Genomic DNA, 4,976 nt, shown 5'->3' with positions numbered 1-4,976 from the left:
AGAAGATAAACATTTAGAGGATGAAATCCGTGTTCGATACAGATTAAAACTGAGCTCACGATGTGAGGTTCCCTATCTCACGACGTGAGCAAGGTAATTTTCGGAAACTATATATATCCTTTAGACTTACAATTTTGAGAGTTCTTCGAGAGATTTAGAAGATTTAGAAGACAAATTCTGGAGAAAAACAAGCCAGAGAATTCAAAAGTTATGCATTCAAGGAATAAGAAGTGATTGAAGATCATAACCTTTACTTTAAGTTGGTACATTCAATTATGTCCTTAATTATTGAATTTGTGTGCTTGATTTCATCCATGAGTAGCTGAATCTAGTTTCTTCTATTTAGCTAGATGAAACTTCAAGTCATGGATATGTTTATTAATTATGGATTTTACTAGTTGGTTATGTTCTTGTGTTTGATTGTTAATACCTAACATGCTAATATTTGACACTTTATTTGCTTAAATTCATGTTCTATGTAGCTTAGTGACTATTATAGTATATGAACTTAACAATTAGTAATTTAGTGAATATTAAATTGCTAGAGCTATGATCGAACTAATCTTAGATAAGTAATTAAAGTTATTGAATTTAGCTGTGCTGGAGAACATATATCGTAACTAGAATTGTGTTTGTTTAATAAATCTCACATAACTCCAATCATAATCCATAACCGATTTTGTGTTTGATTGTGTGTGACCATGCATAGTTTTACATGAATTAGTTAAATATTAGTAAATTTGGACTTAAATTGCTAATAATATAATAACTGGTAACCAATGTGAATTATCCATAATTAGTAGCTAACCATAAAAGATAAGTGGATTCGAACTAAACATATGTGTTTATAGTAATTGATTGAATTTCATAGTTAAATGATTAAGTTTGTCTTAAACTGCAAAATCGGATAAAAAACCAAATTAACTTTTGCTTGTTTCTAGATTAATTTAGTAGTAATTAAATGTAACACTCTAAATTTTCAAATAAAAATTTCATTTTTAAATCCACCTAAAACACAGTTTAACATTTCTCATACTCAATTTATAATTTGTGTCAAACACAAGACATAAAATTGTTTGTCAAATATCCCATAATCCTCAAAACACAAATCACTAGCTGGTATGTACAATCATGCCGGTGCCTTCCCGCGGTCCTGAGATGTACCTGAAACACATTTCACACAACACTGTAAACACAAAGCTTAGCGAGTTCCCTAAAATACCACACACAAATAATTAGCCTCTCATGGCTATATCTCGATAAGGACCCTCCGCTCATGTGTCTCAGCGAGGACCCTCCGGTCTCACAGCTCGTGTTGGGCCCTCTGGTCCTATGTCTCAGTGAAGACCCTTCGGTCTCACGGCTCAGGTTGGACCCTCCTATCCTGTATCTCAATGAAGACTCTCCAGTCAATAACACGAATAATACCCTCCAGTCGCACAATAATTACCACTCATGTAAGTATAGTGAGAAGACTCACCTCGTAAGTAAAGAAAGTATGTCTCACACACAACTATTGGTCTAGACTCCACCTAAATATATCATAATCATCTCTAATTAACAATCTACAATAACAACTCCAAAGATGTTAAGCTAACTCCTTTACAAATTCTCAGAAAGAGTGAAAGACCATTTTACCCCTCCATGGTCTCCAAAGTCCACAACTTGACCAAAACCCGAAAAGTCAATGGAAATCAACACTCAAGTCAATAACCCATGTTGACCTAACTCATCGAGTGCATCTATGTGACTTATCGAGTTCCTTCTGTTCTCAAAAAATCAGGAAAGCTCGACTCAACTCGCGGAGTTGTCTCACCAAGTCGTCGAGTTTTCACATTGTCTAGAATCGCAGGTAAACCCTAACCAACTCGCCGAGTTCCTTCAGTCCTTTCTCACATTCAGACGCTTTCAAGCGAGATTAAGGCCACAAAATATAGATCTAGCCTTCTAAGTCTTAGATACCATGTAAAGCTGCAAGCTTTACGTCTATGCATGACATTTTGGCTAACTTTGCCAAATCAAGGTTCAACAATGGGTTTAAGACATAAAGATTGACCAAAGCTTGATAAAGCTTGAGTATTTAGGCCTAAAGGGCCTAATAGTGTCCAGATCTGAAGTCTTAGCTTCAAATCATGCTCAAAACCAATAATGACTCAAGAATATGCTAGAAATGGCCATAAAATCTCTAATGGAGAGATCTAACAAACAAGTGATCAAGATAATGGCTTTTTACCTCCAAATGGCTGCTACAATTGAATGGATGCCGGATTCAAAGACTCCTTCTTGTTCCAAGCCCTTACTCTTCAAGTTTCTTCAAAGAATGCACCAAAACACACACTCTTAGCCTTACACACTCTCAAAATGGAAGAAGCTCGATTAGGGTTTGTCTCAGGGTCATAAGGTGATCAGGGAGGCGGGGTAAAGGACTTAAGGTCCTTTAAATAGGGTGAAAACCATAAAAATTAGGGTTTTCACACTCAGCTCCAACTCGTCGAGTTGGGTCCTCCAACTCACCGAGTTGATTCTAAAAATCGACGCAACCATCTCAATCTCAATCTCTATTCGACGAGTTGGGTTCTACAACTTGTCGAGTTGAACAATCAAATTTACACCTAGGAGTTGGAATGTTACATTAAATTAGTTAAATAAATCCATTCCCATAGTTCAACCCTAACTTACTTTACTATATTACAATCCGACTAGGTACACTGCCTAGGTCCATTTTACCTAGTTAAGTTCGTTAAGTTATAAATTTAAAACTAGATAAGTATTTTTGTGCACATCAAGTTTTTGGCACCGTTGCCGGAGAACGACTATTTTGTTTAAAATTTATTTGCTTTAGGTTAATCGATCCTTTTTGTGGGATAAAACCTGCAAAAAGTTAAATTTAAGCATTAGTTTTTTTTTTCCAGAACTAAACTCACGATGTGAGCCCAGTCATTTACGTTTGTTTTCGTTTTTCGTTTCTATTTAGGTTTTCTACAACATCACGACGTGGTTTTATTAACCACAGCATGGTAAACATTCAATATTACTTTTTAAGGAGTTTTTGTTCAATTTTACGTTTTTATTTTTGTTTTTGTTGCAGTAGTACATGAACCGTGAATCTAGCACACCTTTGATACCACCGCTTGAGGATCAAGAGTCAGCCTTCACAAAAAGATGGATAAAAACGTAGGAGAAACCAACTCTCCAAAGAAGTCACCTTTCAAAGAACTTAAATTAGTTTTCAGAAAGAAGGGGAAGAACGTGGGTGAATCAAGCAATTCCGCACAAAACAAAAGCAAGTTAGAAAGCTTTGAGCAAAATCCTAATATTCACGAATCTGGTTCTGATTCAAAATTGATAAAGAAGAGAGCGAACCCGAAGTTGAGACAAAAGACGAGATGGAAAATATTGCCAACATGTCCATTGAGGCATATAAGAAAAGAATCTGAGAGGACACCGGTCCTGGTATAGTGCAACCTGCAATTCCTGCTACCGCAAGATTCAAGCTGAACTGGCATATTCTTTCCACGCTTAAGGAAGTCCCATTTTCCGGAAAGATCATGAGGATGCTTACAAGCAACTCGATGAAGTCAATGACATAGTTGATTACTTCAACATCCCGAATGTTCCAAGAGAGACGATGCTATTGAGAATGCTTCCAGTTACTTTTAAGAGAGCCGCTAAGGATTGGTTGAAGGCACTACTACATGGTGCGATTACTACTTAAGGAAAATGCATGAACAATTCCTAGAACATTTTTTCCCACCTTCTAAAGTCGCTAAACTCAAGAAGGCCATAGCAAACTTTGAGTAGCAACCAGGTGAGTCACTCTACAAGGCATGGGAGAGATACAAGGGATTAATAAGAAATTGCCCCCAAAACGATTTAAATAAGCAACAAAAACTATCAATCTTCTATGATGGGGTAAAAGTGATGACAAGGCAACTCCTTGACTCTCAAGGACCTTTAACAAAAAAAATCCTGGTGGGATTAAGGAATTGATTGAAGAGTTGGAGCCAAAAGAATTGGGAGTGGCACTTCTGAAGATATGGCAGTTGTTTTAGCTATACTGAACACTATGGACCGAAGAATGACTAAGATGGACCAATCCATACATGCTATTCGAGTTGGATATGAAAGTTGCAATGGTCTACATTTGACCAAAGATTGTCACTTGGATGAGAACGGGAATAAGAGGGCTCAAGTATGCTACTCTAGTGGAGATAAATATGATAAAGATTGGAGGATGCCAAAGAAAGAGTGGTTGCCATATGATGAATATAAAAAGCAAAAAGAAGAAAAATTTAGGCAAACTGGCTGAAGCTTTTATCAAAAAGAGCAACCACCACCTGGAAAGAAGGTTGATTTAGAGTCCATGCTCACTAGATTCATGGAGGCTTCGAAGAAAAGACATGATGAGACCAATGCAGTGAGAAGAGACCAACAAATTCTCATGAGGGACCAACAAGCTTTTCTAAGGAATCACCAAGCATTAATCCAAAACATCGAAGCTCAACTTGGAAAATTAACTACGTTGGTTAACGAGCTACTTTCTCCAAAAATTCCCGAAAAAAGCCTCAACCGCAGGTAATGGTGATCGAAACCGAAGAAGATACCATCTCTGAATTCCTAGAGTCCTTCGAAGTCAAGCCACATCAGCCCGGGCCACATCAAAAGAAGTCAAGCTCACGACGTGAGCATTTCAAGCTCACGACGTGGGGTGAGTATGATCAGAAGATTTTTGCTAATGTCGGAACTTATCATCCTCCGTGTCGAGCTAATATTCAACCACTGGAGCAGGAACATTTGAAATTTAGAAAGCAAGTGAAGGATATTCCAATAAACACTACTTTTATTGAATCATTTTCCCAAGTTCCTAAATATGCTAAGTTCTTTCAAGACTTACTCGATACTCTCCAACAATCAGAGAACAATTCCAAGGTGATCCTTACTGATCAGAGTTCTAAAGTGATAATGGGGGAATTACC

The 4,976-nt window shown here is 37.2% G+C and overlaps 1 non-coding gene across 1 annotated transcript; it reads right to left on the bottom strand.

Annotated features, from left to right (window-relative positions):
• Window positions 1-3,768: 3,768 nt before the first annotated feature.
• LOC145003651 (small nucleolar RNA R71) lies at window positions 3,769-3,875 on the bottom strand. The gene has a single exon (XR_013662102.1). It is a non-coding gene; the product is annotated as a small nucleolar RNA R71 (small nucleolar RNA).
• Between the last annotated feature and the right edge of the window lie 1,101 nt (window positions 3,876-4,976).

Source organism: Lactuca saligna, chromosome 6 (genome assembly GCF_052625555.1).
Source record: "Lactuca saligna cultivar CGN05327 chromosome 6, ASM5262555v1, whole genome shotgun sequence".
NCBI lineage: Eukaryota > Viridiplantae > Streptophyta > Magnoliopsida > Asterales > Asteraceae > Lactuca > Lactuca saligna.
This window is presented reverse-complemented; position numbering and strand designations above follow the sequence as displayed.